The 26,729-nt window shown below is 37.3% G+C and overlaps 1 long non-coding RNA gene across 3 annotated transcripts in view; it reads right to left on the reverse strand.

Moving 5' to 3' along the window:
- Positions 1-1,682: 1,682 nt before the first annotated feature.
- Positions 1,683-26,729, reverse strand: part of LOC141490884 (uncharacterized) — a 119,898-nt gene continuing 94,851 nt past the window's right edge. For all 3 annotated transcript variants that reach the window (XR_012469383.1, XR_012469382.1, XR_012469384.1), the window contains one exon: positions 1,683-8,453. This is a non-coding gene — a long non-coding RNA (uncharacterized LOC141490884). The remainder of the gene's footprint in view (positions 8,454-26,729) is intronic.

Here is a 26,729-nt window from a genome sequence, read left to right on the forward strand (position 1 = left end):
GAAAGAAATCTGGAGAACTTGGAATTTTCTGACCTATGACCCCATCTTCCCTGGATTCTGTGCTCAACTCTGTGACCCTATTTAGCTTTTCTTTCTGTTTTTTTTTTTTTAGTTTTTGGTTTTTGCTAAGTTAAGTGAGTTAAGTGACTTGCCCAAGGTCGCACAGCTAAGCTGCTCTCAATGTGGATTTTCTTTTTTTTTAGGTTTTTGCAAGGCAAATGGGGTTAAGTGGCTTGCCCAAGGCCACACAGCTAGGTCATTATTAAGTGTCTGAGGCCGGATTTGAACTCAGATACTCCTGACTCCAAGGCCGGTGCTTTATCCACTACGCCACCTAGTCGCCCCAGGATTTTCTTGATAAAAATAATAGAAAGGTTTGCCTTTTCCATCTCCTTTGACAGATGAGGAAACTGAGGCACACAGGGTTAAGTGACTTGTCCAGGGTCATAGAGTTAGTAAGTGTCTGGGGTTGGATTTCAACTCAGGTCCTCCTGACCTCAGCCCCCACACTGGGTCCCCTGCCACAGTAACCTTGTGAAGTTGTCAGGGCATGTGTTGCCTTCTTTGTACCCTTTTGGTTATTTTTTATCTTTTTTTTTTTTTTTTAGGTTTTGCAAGGCAAGTGACTTGCCCACAGTAAGTGTCTGAGGTCATATTTGAACTCAGGTACCTGACTCCAGGGCCGGAGTCCACTGCGCCACCTAGATGCCCCTATTTTTTTTCTCTTAATAGTATTTTATTTTTTTCCAAATACATGTAAAAATTGTTTTCAATATTCATTTCCATCAAATTTTGAGTTCCAAATTTTTCTCCTTCCCTTCCTTCCCTCCCCATTCCCCAAACCAGCAAACAATTTGATAAATGTCATACATGGTCATTTTTTATCACTATAAATCATGTGTCTTTAGGAGGCTTTTCTTTTTCTTTTATTTTTTTGCCAATTACTTGCAAAGATTGTTTTCAACATTTATCCATTTGCAAGTTCATGAGTTCCACATTTTTGAGACTGTTCATTTTAATACTAATAACTTATGTCTCTATAGGGCTTTAATGTTAACACAATACTTTCCTCTTTTGAAAAACAATAGCTCTGAAGTCTTTTTCTTTTTGGACTTTTTCAGCTAATGGATCAAAAAAATATGGCAATTTTTTTTTCCTCTAAAAAAACACTATCTATCCTATAGGATGGTTCTCTGGGAGGGAGAGGGGAATGGTGCATGATGAAGACACAAGGTATCAATAAAAAAATATTATTTTCAAAAAAACTTTAGTGACGGTGACAGTTCAGACATCATTATCCTCATTTTGCAGATGAGGAAACTGAGTCAGGAAGGTGATTGACCTGCTCATAAGTATCAGAACCAGAGTCTGAATCAAACTGACTTTTTCCCCCCATTCCAATCTGGAGTCTATATGATTTTTGCACTTCTATTCCTATTTCTCCTAGAGGGTCATCTCCAATGGTCCAGATCCATATCTGTCCACTGGACTCAGATGGCTCAGGAGGAGAGAGTGAGGCTGGTGACTTAGCCCCCAAACTCAAATCCAACTAATTCACACATCATGGCATCACCTCCCTGATGTCACCTTCTTGAAACAAGGACAAAGAACAATAACCACTCTTTCCATGATTACAGGGGGCTTTCGAAGGAACATGGGATGGAATGGGACTGGGGGGGGGGGGGGGGGGTCCTGAAGAACTAAGCATTCCTCCTCTTGAATGTGGACCATAGTTCAAACGCATTTTCTTCTGTCCTTGTTTCAGCAGAGTAAACCAAAATTCAAAAAGTCTATTCTGTCTTTCAGGAAGAAAGAATTGTTCCAAAAGACAAAAATTTCTTCTTTTTCCTCGACTGTAATTTAATTTTTCTTTAAAGAATATGTTACATTTAGGGCTTATGTTTCTTAATGTCAGAGGAGCTTTGATCCTGAAAAGGGACAGAAGGTCAAAACGACAATTCTGAGATTTTTAAGTGGGTCACCCAATTTGGCAAGTTGCCCACCCCTAACTCCTGGCCACAAACTGGTATGAAGCTGCCCCCCATCCCCCAACAGTGCAATCTATGACCAGATCTGATTTTTTTTTTTTAGTTCTCATTTTCCTGATGCTCTCTTCAGGTTGCTAGGGAAACAAATTGACTTGGTAACCTGCTCAAAGTCCAAGATTATCACCACAATGGAATGAAGGAAGCCCTTTTCCAGTGGTGATGTAGGTCATTTTAGGGATTAGAGTTTTAACTCTTTGTGACCAGGCAGAGCTTTGAGGGGATAGAACTTTCAGAAAAACTGCCGGAGATAACTTTTTGAAATTGCCTTATTAGAGAAAATTAGACAGCATGTTGTGGTAGAAAGAATTTTAGCAGGACAGCTAAGTGTCACAGTGGTTAGAGCACCAGCCCTGGAGTCAGGAGGACCTGGGTTCTAATCCTGCCTCAGAGAATTAATAATTACCTAGCTGTGTGGCCTTGAGCAAGCCACTTAACCCCATTGCCTTGCAAAAAAGAAATAAGAAAGAAAAAGAAAGAATGTTAGCCTTGGAATCAGGACAGGCCTGGGTTCAAATCCCATCTCTGAAACTTATCCATTGTATGACTATGTAAGTCATTTAATGTCTGTCATCTTGAGTTTTTCAACCTGTAAAAGGGAGAGAGGAATTAAGGTGGTGTGGGGTTTAGAATCAGAAAGTTTTATCTCCCAGACTCAAATCTGGCCTTAGCCACTTACTAGCCATGTGACTCAGGGCAAGTCACTTAACCTGTTGGCCTCGGTTTCCTCACCTGTAAAATGAACTGGAGAAGAAAATGGCAAACCACTCCAGGGACTCTGCAAAGAAAGCTCCAAATGGGGTCACCAAGTCTGAAGGGTATGTCTGAAATGATTTATCAACAATAAATGCTTGCCTATACTATCTCATAGATATGCCATCTAAAGAAAAGCCCCTGAAGATTGTTAAACAGAATAGATATATGACAAGATCCATGAACAAGCAACATTACTCTGTTTTTGTTCTGCAATGTGGATTAGAGGAATGAAAGGAGACATTATTTCCCCATCCATAGTTAGCCAGTTGAAGTGTGCTAAAATTTAAGCTTCTGGTAACCTAAAAAGAAGACTTTAAAATAAAAGTGTGGTTATACAGTCTTGTAAGCCCTCAGAATTTTCATTTGAGACATTTGAAATTCAACTCCCTTCTTTACAGTTGCATTCTCACAAAAACTTTTACCTGATTTTAAATTTGGTACTGTGATAATATTTTTCATACATTTTGGAGTTTTTAAGCAATTTTTAATTTAACAAGCATGACCTTTCACTGCTTCCCTCCAAACAATACAAACAAAAATAAAACCTTTGTAACAAATATGCATAATCAAGTAAAACAATTTTCCATTTTGGTTACATCTGAAAAACACCTGTCTCATTTTGTATCTGTAGATAATCTCCTTTCTATCAGGAATTGGTTACTTGCTTTATCATTGTTCTTTTGAAGTTGTGACTGGCCATCCATGAGCTTTAGATGGTTTTTCCCTCTAATAATGGTTCTGATTTTTTTTTCACTTGATCCTCCTTTTTTTCCTTTTTTCTTTTTTCTTTTTTTTTAGCAGTTATATGCTTTTACTATTAGAGATGAGTTTACAAGCAAAAAAATCTCAAAACTTGTGAACTTGATCTTAGGGCAAAGGTTCTTAACTTTTTTTGTGTTGTAGACAACTATAAACCTTTTTTTTTTCAGTATAATGTTAAACTTTTAAAATTAAATGCAAAGGAAACCAAGTACATTCCAATACATTTATCCTAAAAATTGTTTTTTTAGTTCACGAACCAATTGAAGCATACTTTTTTGTTTTATTTTTTCTAAAGTTGAGTGGGGGGTTGGCCTATAATAAAAATAAATTTTACAACATTACTAATATGGAAATATGTTTTGAACAACCAAATATGTATCACTTATATTGAATAGCTTGCATTCTCAATGAGAGGGGTGAGAAGGAGGAAGGGAGAGAATTTGGAGCTCAGAAAATTTTGAAAATGATGTTAAAAATTGTTTTTACATGTAATTGGAAAGAAAGAAAATACTAAATAAATTTTTTAAAAGAAAAAAAAAAGCTCATGGATCTCAGGTCAAGAACCCCTATCATAAAGGAAAACCATTCTGGTTCCAAATGCAAAGTCTAAATCTGGATCCAAGAAAATCAATAAAAAGCCAAGAAGGGTCAGTTGCAAAGTGGTTTGGGTGGACTGTCAGAGTCACTGGCCACTGCTAAGGTTTCAAGTCAGGGAGAATCAATAGACCTGATGAAATGATTGTTTATTTGACACCCATTCCCTTTTTCTTTCCTACAGAGAAGTGTGCCTATTCCACCCCACCTTGATTTGATGAGCCAATGGTGAGGTGTTGGGATTCCTCCAATCCTTGACATGGTGGTATTGCTGAAACAAAAAATAATTGGGCATCAGAAGCACTAGTCCCATGGCCAGCATGTCAACACCACCCTCTGACTGAATTATTTCAAAGGAAACTGTCTATGGGCTGAAGTATTTATAAGGTGTAGTATATAAGATTTTAGATTTAGAACTGGAAAGGATGTTTTTGTTGTTGTTCAGTCATTTTTCAGTCATGTTCAACTCTTGATGATCCCATTTGGAATTTTCTTGACAAAAATATTTAAGAGGCTTGCCATTTTCTTCTCCAGATCATTTTCCAGGTGAGCAAAATGAGAACAGGGTGAAGTGACTTGTTCAGGGTCACAAAGCTAACAAGTAAGTATCTGAGGCCAGATCTGAACTCAGGAAGTTGAGTCGGCTGAGTTGACCCTCTATTCACTGTACCACCTCATTCTTCTGACAGGAAACTTCTAGGGTCATCTACTCCAGAGGCACAACTTGTGCCACCTTCCAGTTCAAATTTTTAAAAAAATGTAAATGGAAAATATTTAACAGATTTTTAAAAAATACAATAGAACTTAGATAATGTTAAAATGTAGTTTTCTAAGTCAATCTGTGACCCACAGGGATCCTTAGGTAAGGTTTTAGCAGCCCTCTCAATTGTTTTTGAGTGTGATACCATTGATTTAGTCCATTCATCCTTCTTATAGACTATGAAAAGTTTTTAAATGCTAGCCTAAGAATCATGTACTTTACCCTGAAAGCTATAGGGAATGTGGAAGATTATAATAATTTTTATTATTATAATAATTATTATTATCACTAACATCATTATTTTTACAACAGAACAACATAACACAATCATTTTGGAAATATCAGATTGGTAGTTTTATGGAGGAAGGATTGGAAAGGAAGAGACCCTGGAGACCAATTAGAAGACTATTGCGAAATCCATCCTTATGCCAGGAGATCTAATCATCTCCATAATTCATCACAAAAAGATTGCAACTTTTAGAAATGCCATAGCAACTCACTGAGCATTTATAACAACAGTTAAAACCGGGCATTTCTCTGGCATTTTTCTGCAAAGGAAATAGTTTTACTTTCTTATACTTTTGTGTGAGATTTGTTTGAGACTTCTGTGTGAGCAATTGAAGCCATACATCCTCCCCATGTCTTCGTCTCTTAGCCTGAAATCCTTCATGGTTTCCCACTGAAACCATGTTGGTTAACTCACAAAAGTTAAAACTCAGTACATTTACAATTATAGTCACGCAGATGTTTTTAGTAATAAAAATTAGTTTCTAAGAAAGCCACCCATACTGTACCGGGACTCTGGATTGGGAGTTTGGTTCCCAAGGCTGAGCCCCGTTGTTCAAAAATAACAGGAAAGATTCTTTCATGAGCAGCAATTCTCAAAAATATTTATAAAGGTGACACTGGGGGAATCACTTAACCTCTCTAAGGAATCTTTTTCCTCATCTGTAAAACAGAACTAATAATAGTTTCATGACCTACCTCACAGGTAAAACTTAAAATGATATACAATTATAAGCAGGGTTAGTCTCAGAACCAACTTGTACTGGCTCAAGGGAGATGTGCTCGTCCAGTCATTTTTCAGTCACATTCAACTCTTTGTGATTTTGTGATTTTCTTGGCAAAGATCCTGGGGTGGCTTGCCATTTTCTTCTCCAGCTCCATATTAGGATTAAGTGACTTGACCAGGGTCATACAGCTAATAAAGGCTCTGAAGTCAAATTAGAACTCAGGAAGTTGATTCATCCTGACTCCAGATCTGACACTCTATCAACGATGTCACCTACTTAATTCTCATATTAAACTAACAACATTAAACTATTTAGTTTTTAGGTTCTAACCAAAGACTCCACTAGCAACCTTAGATTTAATTGAGGTTCAAACAAAATTTTTTTATTTCATGGATAGCACCATAGGACTTGGAGTCTTACAGAGGAATTTGATAATAATAATTGGCATTTACTTGGCAGTTTACAACAGCTGTGTTAAGGGAAATATTTTAATATTATTTCCATTTTACAGATGCAAAATGTTATGTTTTACAGATGAGGATACTGGAGCCAAGTGGGGTTACATGATTTAGTTTGGTTCATAAGTCTAGTGAGTAAGGTCAAATTTGATCTCAAGTCTTCTTGAGGCCAAGTCTAATTCATTATCCTGTGTTATTTCTAAGAGGAAAAACAAAACAAAACAAAAACCAGTTATTTGTCCAGGAAAGACTCTTTAAACAGTAGCATTTAGAATGGACCCTAATGATCATCTTGTCCATTCTAATTCCCTCATTTTAAAGATGAGCAAACTAGGATTCCTGGAGGGGAAGTGACTTGCCCCAAATTTCAAGGTTGAGTGTCCAGTCACTATTCAGATCCGCTCTGAAGTGAAGGGTTGTCATGAATGAAGCAAATAGAAAAGAATGAGAGCAAAAAATAGAAAGACCAGAATCTGTTAAGAGAGAAGAAAGGGAACTGGAAAAAAAAGAAGAGAGCTAGGATGAAACAAAAGTAGGAGATGGGTAGATCAGAGTATGGAAAAAAAAGAGGAAGCAGAATCTGGAGGGTGAAAACACCAGATTTGAATTTATCTTGAATTGAAATAAAAAACCCGTTACTTGCAAGTTATTTACTTGAGAGTGATGGAGGGGGCTTGATGTGATCAGAGTCGAGGCAACGGAAGATAATCTGAGCAGTAATGGTTGAGATAAGGCACTGTCAGCTGGAGAATATGACCCTGCAGTCATTTCTGAGGGGTGAGCTAGCAGCTGGGTGCAGACAGCTATGAGAAAGGTATCCAGGAGTGTTTCAGGGAGATCCTGAAATAGCAACGAGCCCAGACTGGATTAGAACGAAATGATAGACCATTTTGGAAGGGTTGCTGCTGAAATCATAGGATTTAAATCTTTCCTTAGACTCCACTCTAAACTTACCTCCAAGAAAGCTTCCAGAATAGAGTTGTTTTTTGTTTTTCAGTCTTTTTTGTGATATATGTGTGCTGGACTGCTCTAATAGTTGTGAAGCCTATATGAACCTCTTTTCAGAATAATTTGGGTTTTTGTAATTCATAGTTGAAGGAAAGGCTAAATTTCAGTTAGAAGTTAGTGAAAATAAAGATTTCTTTTCCTTCCCACATCTATGGGCGCTGAAAACTATCCATAGATCCATGGATCCCAAACTAACTTTGTTCTGGATAATATGATTAGGTAACTTCAAGCTACCTAGTCAAGTACTATATTTCCCCAATTATAAGATGCTTCCATGTATAAAATGCACCTTAATTTTGGGGCCCGACATTTTTTAAAATTTATTTAAGGCAATGGCGTTAAGTGACTTGCCCAAGGCCACACAGCTAGGCAATTATTAAGTGTCTGAGGCAGGATTTGAAGTCCTCCCGACTCTAGGGTTGGTGCTCTATCCACTGCTCCACCTAGCTGCCCCCTGGAGCCCAAAATTTGAGAAAAATATATATAACAAAATATTGCATTCAAGGTTTTCCCCCCCCATCATAAAATTCATACAACTCCTTATCATTGCCAAAATTCCCATCTATTAGCATGTCCTTATCACTGTCTTAGGAGAGGCTCTGCCTGCTCTCCTGCCTGTGCTCTGGTCCAGGGTTGACCACAATTCTGATGTGTGGATGCAGGCTCAGTTCATTCTGTTTCATGAATCTGAAGCACCCATTGTGTCCTCCGTTGAAATCAGTCACTTTTTTTCCTCAGCAATTCATCTAGCCATCTTGGTAGTCACAGGAATTCTACTTGCCCTTTGCTCCTCAATCCATCTCTTCCATTCCCTCTCTCATTCAGGCCATTTGGCTGCCTTGCCTTTCATGGCCTTCTTTTGCCCAGGCATTTTCAGTAGGGTTTCTTCTTCCTGTAGCCAGTCTCAGATTGTTTTCTCAAGTGGAGAAGGATTAAACATTCAGCAGCACGACTTCCATTCACTTTTGCAAACTGGATCACTTTGAACTTGAATTCAGCACTAAAGGAAAATCTTTTCTGAGTCATTTCTGGGCAGAACATGGCAAAAGTCCTAAACCTGCAACAAATGTGAAACAATGAGCCCAAAGACAAGAAAGTGTGAAAAAGCTGGAAATGCAAGTAAAAAACTACAACCACTGTATAAGACACTCCCAGTTTTTAGACCCCAAATTTTTCAAAAAAGGATGTATCTTATACATGGGAAAATATGGTAATATATAGTATAAATGCAAAAATCTTTATTACATCTAGGCTAGATTCACAGGTTAACAATTATTGAGAGCCTACTCTGTGCTAAACACTGGGCTAGGTCATGGGGATACAAAGACAAAATTAAAGTTATGACTTCAAGGAGTTTACATTTTATTGGGGAAGACAGGTAAATTCATTTGAAAGATGAACAGTATTTTGGGAATTGTAGGTTCTAGCAACTAGGGGGACTAGGAAAGGCTTCCTTATAAAGTAGCACCTGAACTTTCACCTTCCAGTTTAGGTGGGGTTTGGGGAAGCATGACACAAAGATAAAGGCAGAGAATTTAGAGATAGAAAGACCTGGGTTCAAATCTCAGCTCTTTTAGTTACTATGGGGTTCTAAAATTGTCCAACCCACAATAAAAGAAACTGAGGCAGAGTTCTGAGCCAATGGCACTTTAGTAAAGGGTCCATGGCTCCCTCTAATGAAATGGACCTTAGATCTTCCTCATGATCTGGGATGCCCCTTTCCTTCAGGACCTTAGTTTTATAATTCTTGATACCTAGATAATACCAATGAAGCAAACTAAAAATACAGGATCTCATTGGTTGATAGACCTTGCCCTTGATCCTCCAGGAGGGTCTCCACAAAATACAGAATGCCATTATTAGAAAAATGGGTTAATGAACAGACCTTGACACACCTATCTTAATCTTTCAGGAAGACCTAGCAAGACAATGAGCAGACCCATAGGTTGGACTGATAAACAGATGTCAAAACATCTACATGGGCTGATGGACCAGATCAAAGGCTAGCAAGTGGAGCCATTTGGTGATCATTTGCTCATAATCACATCCCCAGGTTGGGCAATAGAGGGATGACAAGAGGGATAAGAAAGGCAACAAGAATAGGTGGAGTACTTTCCATGTAACTGAGTCACCATGCTGGGCTTAGTCATCACAGAAGGGGGAAAAAAGGGATGGAGGTCCTCTAGTTAGTTCCTACAGTTGAGCAAGTGAATTGACAATCCACAGTTATAGCTCTAGGATCTAATATAAATAACTTATAATCACTACCCCTTTGGAATCATATCAAACTGATTAATATTGATTGGAATAATATAGGATTCTAATTAATCATCTATTACATTATTATATTATTGTCCTTAGGCAATTCAGGTCACCTCTCCTTATCTGTAAAAAATTAGAAAGTCTTGAGGGTCTTCAGGCTATGAATCATATGATTCATATGATGTGGCTAAGTATCATCTTTCCTATGAAACCTCTAATCTCCACAGTAAGCAAGGATTCTTCCCTTTTCTAATCTCTCATGCTACCTGATCTTTTCCTTCCTCTTAATCAAATTATTTTAAAAATCATTTTATTGATTCAATTTTTCATTAGATCATAATCATTTCAACCCCACTCTCCAGATTGAACCCTGCTTTGTGAGAAAAAAATTAAGCAAAATCATTTGCCATGGTTTCCAAATCTGGCAAAATATACAATAGTCTATCCTAGAAGTCCCCCACCTCTCTGAGATAGCCTTTCAGTCATTTTTCAATTATTCTAAGTTTGACCTCTGCCTAGATATCGAATTTTCATTTACATTGCTGTACTTACTTTGTAAATACATACTTCCACCTTTCTCAGAATTAATCACCAAATATTTAAATGTTAACCATGTACCTGCACCCGGCTCATATTTATCATATTTTGTTATATTCAGTTTTTTCAGTCATTCCCAATTGATAGGCACTCATTTTGTTTCCAATTCTTTGTTACCATAGAGCTGCTGTCATGAATATTTTAGCAGACAGGGTATTCCAAAAACTTTAAGGCAATTTTAAGTTTTAGTAACTTCAGCAGTATAAAGTATATATAGTATAACTATACTTACCAAAAAAATTTTAAAGGCTAATTAAATAATTTGTTTTTTATAGCTGATGTATCTTATTAAAAATTCATTGTCTGATGTTGTATCACTCTGGTTGATTTTTGGACTTTGTAAAAACTAGTATCGGTTGCTGCTCAGTGACTGAGAGATTACATTTGTAATCCTAGCCTTAAGATCATTCAAAGAGTAAGGTTTTGATGTGATGACAGTTTTGATATCACCTCTCAAGAAAAGTCTAACAGAGATAGATCAGATGATTGAAGTGACCAAGCATAAAGTACCCCTCTCCCAATCCAACAGTCAAAGAGAATCTTAACCCAAAGCCCTTACATAGGTGATATAATGACAGGGTTCTGGTTTTTTTTTTTAAATTAAAATTTATTGCTTAAAATCCATAAAATTAAATAAGTATAAATGTTTTAAAAATTAACTTTTTAATTTTTTGTTGTAGCATTTATATTTCTGAAATTATTAGGCTTAAAACTACACTAAGACTTTTGGCAGACCTTTTCTGTCTTTGCTTGCTTCCCACTGGTAGGTGATAAGTAATTGCTACTTATTTAGATTCTAATTTTAATTATAATAATTTTTTTTACTTTTATTTAAAACCACCATAAAAGGTGGTTTTCAACATTCGGTCTTTTATAAGTTTTGGAGTTCCACATTTTTCTACCCCTACATTCCCTCCCCGTGGCCGCAAACAACATGATATAGCTTGTACATATACAATTATGTTTAACATTTTTCCATGAATTATATTAGTTTTAATACTTGTCTCTTTTTCCTCATTCTCTTCCATTAGGTTGTTAGCTTCTTGAAGGTCAGGTCTGAGTTGTTTTTTCTATCTACATCCCTAGAACCTAGGATAGGGCTTTGCACACAGCTCTTTAATAAATATTTGTTGAATTGAAATGAATTGAATTTCAGCAGGTCAAGTTTGTTATTGCTTGTCCTTTTCAAAGAGGACCAATGACATCATAGGGTCATGTCTTGACTTTTGAGTGAATTGGATTTAAGTGAGGCTGAGTTCCACAAAGTCATCAGCCTCTCTCTCTCTCTCTCTCTCTCTCTCTCTCTCTCTCTCTCTCTCTCTCTCTCTCTCTCTCTCTCTTCCAAAGTCATCAAAGTTCATGACTGTTGGAAAAAACTTCTCAACCACCCATTTTGCTGGGGGACATCTTCATATACTGGGGTAGACATTCTCCTACTTCACCAATGGGTTAGAGGTCTAATCGGTTTACCCTCATCCTGGTTTAGCCTATCTGCAAAGGTTTTTATCAGGGTGTGGCTACAGTTTCTAATGCATCAAGCATTTGCAGAATATCTCTAATGGGCATTCAACCCAGGATCTTAAGATGGTTATTAGTTCTCTATAACCCTAGTCAAATTAGAGCCTGATAAGACAAGAAATTTGAAACAATTTCTTTCAAAACCTACTTAATTTACTGGCCCTTCTTAGAATGGGAAGAAATCTCTTAGGACAAACAGTTTAATTCATGTAATCAGAATATTAAACTTAAATGAAAGTTAGGACCATCTGTTTCATCATAGACAGAGGAAAGCTGTCAAAGGGCTATTCTTGACAGAAATCTATTATATTCTGACATGTAGGAAAAGATACATTTATAAAAAAGCATTCTCTAAACTGGGCTCAACTATTAGAAGTCAGATTTCAACCAATAAACTCTATTGGCAATCTTGGGAAATATTAATTGGATAGATATTAAAGATATTGTCTTGGGGTCAGGTAGGACCAGTGAAATGTGAAAAGGATTTAGAGGTGCTATGATGGTGGAGGCTAGTGATAGAGAATTCAAAAGGACTGTGGCACAAGATCTTTAAATGAATATAAACAAATATCCTGTGTTTTAATTTGTTTGACTCTAACTTGCTTTTTATACTGGATGCCTTCATCTCTATATATCCACCCTTCAGTTTTTCAGTATCCCGTTATTTGTCGTCTTCCTCCACTAGAATGGAAGCTCTTAAAGAGGTGAACTTGTCTTTCTTTCTACTTGTATGTATTCACTGCACTTATCAGAGTTTCTAACATATACTAGGCACCTAATTAAAGCTTAGAACTAAGTTAATTTGAACTAGAGAAATGATAAAATAGTGAAGATGGGTTAATTTTGTTCTGATTTTTCCAAAAGAGAAGAAGATAGAACTTGCAAACTATAGACTTGGATTTCTGGAAAAAATTCATAAAGACCCTGATGTTGGTAAAGATTAAAGGCAAAAGGAGAAAGGAACTACAGAGCATGAATAATTTCATGGATAAATAATTTCATGAAGCAATTAACAAGAGCTTGGACAGACCTTAGGAGATAGTAAAGGATAGAAGAGTCTAGCATGCTATGGTCCATGGAGGCACAAAGAGCTGGATATGACTGAACAAGTGGACAATAAAAATTTTACATTGTATTATTAAAGGAACAGTTTGTGAACATTTAGAAAGAGAAGATATGATCACCAAGAGTTAACCTCCATGGGTCCATGAAGAATTCAGGTCTGACTAACTTCATTTTCTTTTGTGTCAGGATTGTTAGTTTCATAGATCAAAGGAATAATGATGAAATAACTGGATTGACTCAAAACTGGTTCAATGACCCATTGACCCATTAATGACTACCCAGAGGAAGGGTACTGCTAAACTCAACTTTTGATGAGTGCCCCAGGGATTCATGCTTGACTCTTGCTGTTTAACATTTTTATCAATGACTTGGACCGATTGAAAATTATTTATCAATTAAACATTAGAAGACATGTTTATCAAATTTACATATGATACAAAGCTGGGAATAATAATCAAAATGTTGAAACAAGATTGGGGGGCCAAAAAGATCTAAACAGACTAGAAGACTGGACTCATAGGATCAAATTTCATAGAAATAAATGCAGAGAGTTAACACAAACTTAGACTAGATTAAAATCTACATTATGACCAAAATACAAGAAGTGATAAACCTATTGCACTCTGCCCTAGTCAGGCAACATTTAGAGTCTTTGTTTTATCTGGTTGTCCCATATTAGGAAAAATATTGATAAACAGGCATATATCTAGGAAAAGACAATCAGAATAATGAGGGAGAACAATACCATGTCATTAAAAAAGATAATTTTAAAAAATTGGCAATGGGTTAGCCTAGAGAAGATAAGTCATACCTGTTGCCTTCAAATATTTAAAAGACTATTATATGGAGGAGGAATGATTAGGTTCATTTGGTTTGACTCCAAAGTTGAGAGGACCAATGAGTGAGTGGAACAGAGAGGGATGGTTTACTAGATGTAAGGGAAAAAAAATAATAGCACTATCTGAAAGTAGACTGGGCCACCCAAGTAGAATGACTACTTGTCAGGGATAATATTAAGGGATTCTTCTTCAAACATGTACTCTCAACTAGCAGTTATTAGAAACTATTCTAGACACTAAGTATATAAAGATAAAGAAAATAAAACTGACCCTTCCACAAAGTCTCCACTGATTCTGAGATTCTGTGATTAGAGAATTCACGTCAGTGATCTTTGAGGTTTTTCTAGGTGAGAATTGAAGTTATGTCAGAAACTGAGAAAACTTTGGAGGAAAAATTAATGTCCAAGGGATCCACTAATACCTTAAAGATCTCAAACCTAGGGCTGTATGAGATTTGCTTCCAGCCCTTCATAGGTTCGAATTTCTTGAGGCTCCTTTTCCTAACCCCCTACCTTTAGCAGAGAAATCCTGGAGTATTCATAGTAAGTATGGAGAGGGAATGAATAAACATAGGAGTCAAACAAAGGAGTATCAAGGAAGAGTAGAAGTCTAAATTATTTTTTTCTGCCAGCCTTCTGGGATATACCTCCTCCTTCTCTTTTTCTTTCCCTCCTTCCCACTCCCTTCTGGAAAAAGAGGAGGGGGATGAATCGGGAAACTGAAGATTACTTAACTATCTGGCCTGAGCAATCTGGGCTAGACCCAAGAAGGCTAGAGTTTCTAGCATTCCAAGCAAGTCCTGTCATCCCAACCAAATATGTAAGTGGCAAAGACAGTTCAAAGATGGTTATCGGCAATACAGCAGTTGCCATTAGGGCCCTTGGCAAAACCACAAGGCAAAGTTCTTTACCCAGAATTTCCCACTCCACCCACCACACCCCTTTTACCCAGATGCCCAGCCAAGTTCCTCCTGTCTCTCAAATTCTCATTTCCTCTTCTCTTTCCACTTCAAATCAAAACTCCCACTCACTAATTGTGGGGAATTTCATATCCACTTAATTTTCTTTCTCAACTTTCAGAATATTGTCTTCCAGGTCTTAAACAGTAACCCAATTCCATTATTCTTCCCTCTTCAGAATTTCTGTGGTTTTGAATGTGAAACATTTAGTAAAAATACTTGGCATCATTTTCTTAGTCCAACCATTCTTGGACTGAAATCAGTTCTTTCTCAAATCTTGAATTCATAAAGACTTAGGATCACAGGGTTATAACTGTTAAGGACCCTAGATAGAGGTCATCTAGACCAATCTCTTATCTTATTGATGAGGAAAATGAAACCAAGAGAGGTAAGGTAATTTAAGGTATTTAGGTAGTAAGTTGGCAACAGAGTGTATAGTGTGCTAGACCTAGAATCAGAAAGACTCATCTTCCTGAGTTCAAATCTGACCCTGGACACCTATTAACTGTATGACTCTGGGCAAATCATCATCCCATTTACCTCATTTCCTCATCTGTAAAATGAACTGGACAAGGAAATGGGAAAGCACTCTAGTATCTTAACTATGAAACCCCCAAATGAGGCCACAAAGAGTCAAACACAACTGAAAATTACTCAACAGGAACAACAAAAAAGTAATAAATGACAGAGCTAGGATTTGAACCTAATTTCTCTGATCCCAAATCTAGTAATCTTTCCACTGAATGACACTGCAAGAGATGATTGCTAGCCTTCCTAGTATACACTGCATTTTGCAGAAATACACACACACACACACACACACACACACACACACACACACACACCCATCCCTTCATGACCCACCTACAATGATAGCAATTTTTGTTTTTGCTCCCACCGGACATTTTCCTAAAAATCCCTTGATCATGGTTGATGTGTGGAAGTAACTAATGTTTGGTGGGGAAAATATGTTTATGTAATTACCTTCAACTTAAAACCAGGAGTTTAGAAGTTTAAGAGAAAAATCCATTTAATTTTAGAACATAAAAGATTGAAAGAAAATCCTTCCAATTCTAAGTGGGAGGTCTGAGAGATCTTTCCAATTCTAGAATCTAGAATATTGAGATCCAATTCTTAGAATTCTAGAACCTAGAAGTCTGAAGGATCTTTCCAATTCTTGGACATAAAAGACTTGGACATAAAAGATTGAGAGAGTTTTCCAATCCTAGAACCTAAAAATGTTCCAATTCTGGAACTAGAAACTGGAGATAAGATGTTTGATATTCTAGAACCTAGAAGGTCAAGAGAAGATTATTCCGATCTAATTAGAGATTGAAAAGTATCATCTCAAAGCCTCCCCATGAATCAAGGTTCCATCATCTACTCTTATAATAGCTTAGTTCTTAAGCAACTCCCTCAAGCAGAAATGGTTCAAGAAAACTATCTTGTTCAGTGCATAGAAGTGAGATGTAGCTGAGACTTGACACAGCATCTCTTCCCACTTAACTTTGTTTCTCAGCATTCTCAAAGGGAACCTTCCTTCCCCCATAAGTACTGGGTTGGATTTGTGTTACTATGGTTACCACTCAGACTGGCACAAGATGGGATCCAGGTTGAACTTCAATAAATTCAATCACTCTCCAGCCAGAAGACCAGCAGACTTCCCTCTCTAAGAAATAAGTGAGCATCAAAACATAGTCAGCAATCCAAGTTTCTGACAACCTCCCAGCCTCATGATGTCAGGACTGCCAAGTCCTGGAAAGGAGAGAAAGCAAAGAATAGAAAGGAAACAGCTGAGGGGGGTTGCTCACTGCTTAACAATTCCTATGGAAAATGTCAGCAGTGGTGAAATGAGAGAAATATACTCTGGCATTAACCCAATAGAACTAAAATAGTCATGGGTGAAGGGGAAAGGTGGGACCGTTCAGTGTAGGTTGCTAAAATTGCCCTATGAGAAGACATAAGAGACTCACCTATAATCTCTGACATCATCACTACTCTGCAACACAGAAAAATCAGAAAACTTAGAGATTGAAGAATGAAATCAAAATGATTCAAAAGAAAAAAGGAAAGAAAATCCTACAGAGAACTGTTGAAGAAATAAGCAAGATTTAAGAGAAGATTTCAAAGCCACAATGAAAATAAATGGAGATTATAGGTGGAAGATTTTTAAAACAGAAAAAAATCAGCCCCATAAAGTAAGTTGGTATCCATGATTTATAGAAAATGATTTATCAAATTCTACTCATTCAGTTTCCTTTGTCAATGACTCAATTTACATATGAATCCATCATTCTTTCAAGTGTATTTGTCTCAAGCAAAGACCTAGTGATATTGAAAGATTAGCCAGTTAGGTCCCTTTTATTTTTTCCCATCACATCTGGGCATTCTCTGAAAATTTTCTTACAATCTCTTCTAAGCCTCCAAAATGTTTGTCTATCTTCCAACATTTACTCCTTTGATATCTAAAGACTCAGGTGTTAAAGATGATAGACAGTGTCACCTAATAATAGAGGAAAAACCAAGAGTCTCTGGGTTTGAATCCAGACTCTGATATTGGTCAATTGTGTGGTCACCTAACCTCTCATTTACTAGTCTATAAGACCTAAGCCTAAATTAGAAGATGAATTGTCATTTCTGTCCCAGTCAAAGGAATTTCTCACATCTACAGCTCCAATTATCAAAGAAATCAAAGATCTGGTCCCTTCTCCAATTCTCTCATTTAAAAAAAACAAAAATAACAGCTTTAATGATCAGTATTTTTTTAAGTAGGGCATCCCCTATAATATATTTTAGGTACATGATAAGGTCCCATGGTTTTGGACCTTATGCTTCGTACCAGTTTTTTCACTTGCCTCCATAGGAAAGGAACTTTGTCTGGCCTTTGAATTTGTCAGCTCTTGTCTCCCTGGCCTCAAAAGACAATTATTCATTTTTTGTACCCTTGGAATTCTCTAACTGTTATGTGCCATATGGCAGAGCCCCAAACTTATCCCTAAATGCTCTGGACTCTATGAATCTTCAGCAATAAGGAGAGACAAAACCATTTAGATAACAAGGGTGTGCAAGTGGGGAGAGAAGGCAGAACATGATAGGGTAAAAGAAAATTGCTATCAGCTTCAAGGACAGCAAAGTGGGAAGGTCTAGGAAAGAGAGAAAGTCCCTAGATATTATGGAAGGAACATGTTCAGAAACTAAAAGATCTTCTCTACTCTTTATCCCCTCAAAAATAACTAGGGATTGAGTGTGTTTGTTAAAGGGTTTGTAAATTGTAAATTCAGTATCAAATATTTGAATGGAAGATGACTTCTCATAACCACTTGGGTACTTGTCTTTAAATTTAATATTTTAAAACTTTAAAAAATATTTATTTTGTTGTTGTCTTTAACATGACATAATATAGTAGTTAGCTTTAATATGATGGACCTTAGAGTCCATATAACCCCATCATTTTATAGATGAGAAAGATGAGGTCCAGAGAATTTAAATGAATTCCCCCAATGAATGGGGAGGAGGGAAATGCAGTGAAAGAATTCAGTTGAACGGATGATCCTGGGATGGATTTGTGAAGCACTGGAGGGCTTTCTGTCTTTGTATCCCAAATCCCTAACACAGTGGCTGGCACGTAGCAGCCACTTGAATGCTCGATGAATTGAACTGAATTTAGAAAACTGTTTTAGAAGAGAAAGGGAAACTTCTCCCTTTGTGAATTGGGCTTGAGCAGCTCCAGAATGGAAAGGCTATGAGACCAGCCTATGAGAAAGGCCTAAATATCAAGCTCAGAGAAATGGGATAGAGGAAAAACAGGATGACTTGGGGCCAGAGATCACAGGGACACCAGCTGGGTTGGTGAGGGAAGTCGCTTAGGAGACAGCCGTCTTGCCAAAAGACAAAAATCCTCTTGGGATCCAAGCAGGAGAGTAATTTATTCCTACAGAGAGAAAAATGAGCAAAAAAGGCAACAGCTTAACTTGGATGGGAAAAATAGAAAATAAACTTGGAACTGTAACTTGGAATAGAGGCCCACAGAGGAGGGGCAAGGGACTGAGAGGGCAGTGAGAACAGGGAAGACCTAAAAGGGACTGGGACAAACTGAAGAATATGAGAATATATTACTGATTTGTATCAATTGGGTATAGTTTGTATTATATAACATCCTTGCATTGTATTACAGTTTAACTAAATGAATGCATGATGGCCTGGGTGTGAAGAAATCACGCCAGTTTCCAAAAATGGAAAGTTTGTAAAGTCTGGTCCTACAAGCATGGATTTGTGACCAATAAATCTCTTTTTTGAACCACTTGGGTAGCAGCAGACAAGAAACAGCAGTGATAGGCTTGGGCAGCCAGATTGAGAATGTGTCCCATGTCCTGGGTTTTATCACAGAAAGCATCAAAGACAAACTCTGCCTCCCTCATAATTTGGCTCAAGATAGACCCTTACTTAGCATTCATCTCTCAACTGAATGCTTTCTCCCTTCTCCTCTCTACAGTCTTTTTTAATAATAGCTGCCTCTCATATAACATGTTTAAGGTTTGTTAAGGCATCTGTATCTCATTTGAGTCACACAAGTGTACTTTGGAGTTCACAGAGAAGGAAACTGAGACCTAGAGATGGCGCCCCTTGTTTCCTAACCAATAAATAGGTTCTGGGGAAAGGATGCAAACAGAGTTCTCCTCACTTCAGGTCTACTATCCTTGGGTCACAAAGTCTACCTATGAGCCTCTATCTCTGACTAGAAGAGCCTAGAGAAGAGTCAGATGTAGAGAAGGACTACCAGAGGGTAGGAACTTAGAGAGGTCTAGGGGCAGAGATAATTTACTTTTTAAGAAGAGTTAGCATGGGTTCCCCTAATTAATACAGCAGACAGAGCATTGAATAGTGTTAGGAGAACCTAAGTTCAAATCTGGCATCAGACATTTACTGACTCTATAACCCTGGACAAACCCTGTTTGCCTCAAGTTTCCCCTGAGTTAGAGAACCAAATAGCAAACCCCTCAGTATCTCTGCCAAGAAAACCCCAACTGAGGTCATGAAGAGTCTGGCATGACTGAAAAGACGCAACAACTGCAAAAGGGAAAATGGGAAAACTCTGAGTCTTTCCATAAGAAATTAGAAATACAATTAATCAAACCCAAGTGTCCCCAAAAGAGGGGCTGAGGATACAAAGACCAAAACAAATCAGTTCCTGAGCTTATATTTGATCAGAGAATGCTCAGAATTACTCTAAAGGAGGAATTCTTGGCAGGAGAGACAAGGGGATTATCATTCACCTTGTTGGTAGAGTTGGTCTGAATCTAACACCTTTTACAGGATGAGAAAGAATCATGATGACTTTTTGCCTCTTCATTACACATCATCTTGGGCATCTGTTATCTTTCAAACAGCTTCCTTTGAAGTGTGAAACTAAAGCATGAAGGAAAAGACAAAGTAAAAGAAAAAATAAGCAATCAGAGGAAGCCAGTCAATAAACAATAAATGTTTTATGAAGTGCCTACTATGCGCTAAGCACTTCAAGGTGATACAAAGAATAGTATAAGATTATGTCTCTGTCCTCAAGGAGCTCTAATCTCATGATGAAACTCATGAATTACATATTTGAGACCCTTCATGAAACAGTGGTGCCTAGCTGCTCACCTTGCCCTGTTTGGGAGTCTGTTGACCCAACGAAGAATTCCAGGTTCCTGTCCTTTTCTGGATCATTCTGGAACTCTGTATCCAACACTATTCCTCTCCTCATTTCCCTTCCTCTTTGAGTCTGACCTTCAATCTCACTGAAAAAGTCCTCCTCTACCTCCTGACCTTTTACCATGTCCCATCACATATAGCCTCCCAGAGAGAGTTCTGCTCAAAGAGAATGCCAATGCTAATTCTAAGATCTCTCCAGTTCTCAGTTCAGCCATCGCTGGCCATTATGCTTTCACATAGCCCCGTCCCAACTTCATGTCACCAAAACAGGATAGGATTCATTCTCACAATCAACTCTCATTTAGGCACCATTACTAATAAAGAAAAACAGAAGTGCAGATAATTCAAAACAGTAACCCAACCTCCCTCCCCTGATGATTTTTATTTGACCATGGAACATGCTTTAGGATGGATAATGTAGGCAAAAGTAGAGTTCTAATTATGTCTGATTTTAACCAATATTAAAATTAGTTTATATTCCTTGAGTCTGTCCTAATTGAATGGTAGTGGGGGGTAATTTCTCAAGAGCATATTAGGTGGTGAAAGACAAGCTCATCTGGCTTTTGAAATTCCTAACTGCCACTCTTTTGAAATTCCTAACTGCCACTCAGACTTTTTGGTAAATGGAGAGTCCTACCAGTGTGCATGGAGCAAGTTTTTCTGGAATCAAAATGGACTTAGGATGCTTCACAAAGTTCTAATTAGAGATGCTGGAATTTAAACCCATATTTTTCCTCCCTCCTGGAAATGCAATTTCTGTGAATAATAAAGAGTGCCACTGTTTGAAAAATAAAGATACCTTCATCCTCCAAATCAGAATCACTCTAACTTGAGCTTAGCACACATCTTGTTTACTTGGATAGAGGAAATTAAGAAACTTGAGAAATTATAGATATATGTAGGGGGGAAAGTGATGTAATGGCTAAGAATAGACTTTCTAGTCTGAATACTGTGATAAACTGGATCAAATGGCTAATAGGAGTTATGCATATAAGAAGTATGCCAAATGAATTTGTTATACTTTCTAGAGCATATAAAGGATTTTTTTAAAAATTGTAATAAATGAAATTAGTCAGATAATTTAATTATAATGAAAGACTCTCTGATATATTGCCTGATGGCTTCCTAAGGAAGAAGCATTTTATTCTGTGACTCCCCATGAGCCATGTTCATCACAATTCTGGTTTGCTGATGTTTTAACAAAAATTTTTTTAGTGTGGCAGCATAGCATACTAGGTAGAGTGCTGGATCTATGTGATTAAGGAATCTCTGAGTGATGCATAATCTTGGGCAATAACAGTAACAATTTCTCCATATGCTGGCACATCCGCTAATACCAGAGGACTATTGAGTCTTCAAAGTCAGAACAATTGCTGATCTGATAAAGAATAATACATAGACAATGAATACAATCAATAGGGCAAATATAAACCACTCTAAAAGCCATCTAGTCTTGAGTCTAGAGAAAGGAGAATGAATATACATCTTTCCTCTTAGTAGATTGGTTGGCCAACTAGGGGTAAAGGATGCAATTGCATTATCCATAGGTTTTGTTAACTTGTTATTCGTTACAGTTGTGATGGGAATGGAGAATGGATGTCTTCCTCTACTATTATTGCCTTGAGTCCCCATTCTACTAAGTTTCTTCCATTATGTTAGCTACCAATGATTAACACCTATGTTCCAATCATCATCCAATTAATAACTTTTTTCCTAAACATTTTCCTCTTTATGTTAAGTTGATGTTTGAACCCTTGTCTAAGACTTTAGACATTATCAAATTCAATTCTATCCAATGTTCTAGTCCACCAAGAATGACTAGCATCCAGTATACTAATTATACCTCCCAACTTTTTTCCTCTGCAATTTCCTTAGCATGCTGCTAATGTTTTCATTCAAGTGAGTGACAATATTCTAAAAGCCTATCTTTACCTTTTTCATATTTTTTAATTAAATTTATTTATTTATTTTGAATTTTACAGTCTTCCCCCCTAATCTTGCTTCCCTCCCCCACTCCCCCACAGTCTGTTAGTTTCTGCATTGTTTCCAAGGTATACCCAATAACTTTTTAAAAAGGAATATTTACTTTGCATATAGAGCAGGAACAGAGATACAAACATTCTCCCCAACAATTTGATACTCTGTCCCTTATGTTAATAAAGTTTCTGGTAGGGAGAGAGTTCAAACAAGACAGTTTCTACATGTCACTTGCCCCTCAGAGTTTATACCCAAATGGGCATCTCTACCAAATGAGTCCTGGTCCCAACTCCAGAGCTCTGGGTTTTAACAGTCGATCACCCCTTACTCCCTAGGGTCTTGAAACTAGACCTACTGTCTGCAAACTACAGAATGGGCTCCACTCTTGAATCTCCTGGTGATTCATTCTCCTGACCTTTCAAAACTCACAAGGTTGTAGGCTCCTTCATCTAAAACGAAAAAATAAATCCTGAGACAGAGAACTAAGAATCATACGCACGAGCCATGTTCCAGTATTGGATTGGAAGGGTCTGAGACCTCTCCCATAACAGCATCATCTCTTCTTTCATTGGAATTCCACCCAGTAAGAAGGTAGTGAAGAGAAAGAGTGGGATCAGTTCCATTCATGTTCTTTGAATACTCCATCCATACAGGCAATCAGTCTTCACCATGTCACTCTCAAACAGTCACAGAATATCTTGGATGCTCCAAAGTCCACCTGGGGAATTGCAATAGCTAAGCACGTTGGGCAGATTCATGAGGAGTGGGCTCACTGGTCAGTTATTATAGCAGTTTTACTTTCAGACACTAAAAATCAAGAGGCAAAGAAAATGTGGATACCAAGTCAAATTGAAGACAAATGAAATATTGAGCCTGCGGGTATAAGATCCTTTTGTATGTTTTAACAAGCTGTCACATAAGTCAGAGAATCTTCAGCCAGGGTTAGAAAAACCAAAAATTCTGAAAAAAACATGGAGACAAAGTTTACCCCCCCATCTTTCCAAGCCTATTGCTAGTTTTATTGCTGATAAAAAAACAACTACTTTTCTCATTTTTAAATGGTTAGACTTTTTGAACTAAAAGAGCAGGGCAGAGTTCTCTATTCTCATGAGTAAAACATGGTACTATAAACAAAGATTTCAAATGAAACAAGAAATTGGAAGTAGAGAAAAATAGTTATGTAGGTCACAGTGATGCCATGCCTGGCAATATTCAGCAGGATGATATTAAACAGACCAGAGATTGGCAGGGACCATGTATCCAACAGAGCAGTGATCAATGGAAATTATGGATCCAGTGAAGACTCAGCATGAGATAGGTCAAATGACATCAGGGTGGTAATATCCCTAGAAGAGGTCAGTGGTCCTGTATTGTTGGACACATGAATTGATTCTGCATCAGCATTTCCAGGCATGAGGGATCCCTCCACATATGTGCCTAGGTATGTGTGCTTCTAGGTGTATTCCTTCATGTGTCCACTCTGCTCACTGCTAGTGTACTTGTATGGACAAATGAGGGAAAAGTTTCATTTGAATTTTTATAGCTATATCATTTCACCAGATACAATTGCCCTGAACTAATTATATTCTCTTTATTGTTGGTCAATTGTTTCAGTCATATCCAACTCTTGAGGGCTCCATTTTGGAGTTTTTGTGGCAAAGATACTGACTGCAGTGGTTGGCCATTTCTTTCTCCAGTTACTTTTACAGATGAGGAAACTGAGGTGAACAGGATTAAGTTACTTGCCCAGTGTCACCCAGGTAGGTAGTAAATGAACTCATAGAGGTGAGTCTTCTTGACTCTACTACATCCCCTGTGCCAGTTAGCTAGATAATATTAAAGGTAAGGAAATTTATGATGACTTAGAAGCTATGACTTTGAGTGGCTATGGAATCACAGAATATCCTGAACCTGATGTAGCCTTCTTTGGCTTACAGGACCCCATAGTTGGGGATGCCTTGAGGAATAACACTTCAATGAAGTTATGTCTTTTTCCTGTGATTTATTTATTCTCATGTATCTAAGCTCAACTTAAAAGAAAAAACTTATCACCATCAAGTGGCCAAAAGTATTCAGATTTTAAAAGTCAATATTGGTATATCTCAGAGATTCAGTTTCAGACCACTGCAATAACGCAAATCACATGAAATTTTTGGTTTTCTAGTGTATATGAAAGTTATGTTTATACTATCCTAGAGTTTATTGTATACTATAACCCATGGCAGCTGATTAACAGGTTGGTTGTGGAAATTTCTTAAAATAAAACAGCAATGAAGTTTGCGGGTTCTTCCTTTCACTTGAACAATAGAGACCTTTGTAGGGTTATTAATTTCAATATTGTTGCATCTCAAGGAATAGGGAGCCCCAAGGAGAGGGATGGGGAATAGCCAGTAGGTGGAGCAGTCAGAACACAGACACACAGACACACACACACACACACACACACACACACACACACACACACACACACACACAACATTTTTTCAACTTAAGTTAATCATCTTAAATGGGTGTGGTTGGTGGATCCCTAAAACAATCACAATGGTATCCTCAAAGATCACTGATAACAGGTCACCTTAACATATAGTAATGAAAAAATTTGAAATATTGTGAAAATTACCAAAATGTGACAGAGAGATATATTGGAAACACATACTTTTGGGGGAATGGCGCCGACAGACTTGCTGACGTAAGGTTGCTACAAACCTTCAATTTGTAAAAAAATAAAAATAAATAATTTCTGCAAAGCACAATAAAACAAGGTTGGCCTGTATTTCTCTTCTTTCATCTTTATTTGTCTGGGGAATTCCTTTTGTAAATTATTTCCTGAATACTCACATCCTTCTTCAATCTGTGGGTTTTTTCCCTATATGTTGTAAAGTTCAGTTTCCCAGGATGGTCATATTTACTTTGGTCAGGGTTGATCTTAGTGGTTTATAACCTCTTTCCTAATTATAGGCCTCTTGGAGTTTGTTAAAATTGTGAATCAGGTTACTATTTCAAAACCATTTGCTTTGTAATAATACATATATTCATACATATATGTCATTATTTAAATAGCCTACCAAATATTCTTCCATGTCTCATTATTTCTTGTTGGTTTTGGGGGGGTGGGGGTTTGCAAGGCAATGGGATTAAGTGACTTGCCCAAGGTCACACAGCTAGATAATTATTCAGTGTCTGAGTTCAAATTTGAACTCAGGTCCTCCTGACTCTAGGGCTGGTGCTCTATCCACTGTGCCACCTAGCTGCCTTGTTTGTTTTTTTTAAATAAGAAAGAAGTGTGCTTCAACTACTTTGAAAATCTTAATTTAAATCCCACATGAAGTGTTCACAAATAACTGTGCCATCCTCTGCTTAGTGAGGAGTCTGGAGTTTACCACTGGTGGAAAAACTGACTTTAAATTCAAAGGACCTGGGTTTCAAATACCAGCTCTGCCTTATTTCCTTTGTGACTTTGGGCAAAGTGCCTCTTAGTGCTTCAGCATCCTCATTTATAAAATGGAAGAGTTACATTTAGGTGACCCCTAAGATCTCTTTAACTCTATAACTGAAAATGAACTTGGTGATCTCTAAATTTCCTTCCAGTTCTAATTTATGAGCCTGTCACTTTTTTTTCTTTGTCACTTTTCCTTTTCTCTTTCTTTTTTCCCCTTTTCCATTTTTTTTTGTGAAATAGTAAAGATTAGTTTCCTCAAGATAATCTACAAAGTATTCTACAAGAAGATGAGTTAGGATGTTGCTCTATAAGAACATAGAGATAACGGGGTCTGAAAGACGTAGTCATAAAATAATAAAGAGTCTCCCCCAAAACCACAAAGACTAGTTCAAGTTGGCTTTGTAATCCTGGGCAATTAATTTAACCTTCCAATGTTATGGATGCCTCTCAGAGCCTTTGAATGGCAGGGAATGTGTCAGCTTGCATAAGTAGAGGGAGCCTCTTCACCTGGGAATTCCCTATAACAATAAAATCACAGGTCTCTAACCTGATTCAGTCAACCCTGGATAGTGGATGAATTTCAATACATATACATATATATATATATATATATATATATATATATATATATTCAGACATAGTTTGTAAAAAAAAATGTAGCAAAATTCAGGGATGTGTGCACAACTAACTTGTAAATACCATTTCATGAACAATTGGATCTAGTGATAAAAATTTCATTTCTTTGGAATCTGGGTTTAAGTCTCAAAGCCAGTTACTAAAAGTCAATCATCAGTTTAATATTTCCATAACCAAGTCTGCTTTAGAGGAGTCAGCTATGATTGGGCCACTCAGAGACATGATATCTTAGAGGTAAGAGCACTAAAGCACAATAGTCAAGTGAGTTATTCTAATGCTGGCACAAAGCTGAGCATTGAATAAAGATGTGTTCAAATGAATTGCAGGTGAAATCATACAAGACAAGGGCAAATT

Source organism: Macrotis lagotis, chromosome 6, assembly GCF_037893015.1.
Source record: "Macrotis lagotis isolate mMagLag1 chromosome 6, bilby.v1.9.chrom.fasta, whole genome shotgun sequence".
Lineage (NCBI taxonomy): Eukaryota > Metazoa > Chordata > Mammalia > Peramelemorphia > Peramelidae > Macrotis > Macrotis lagotis.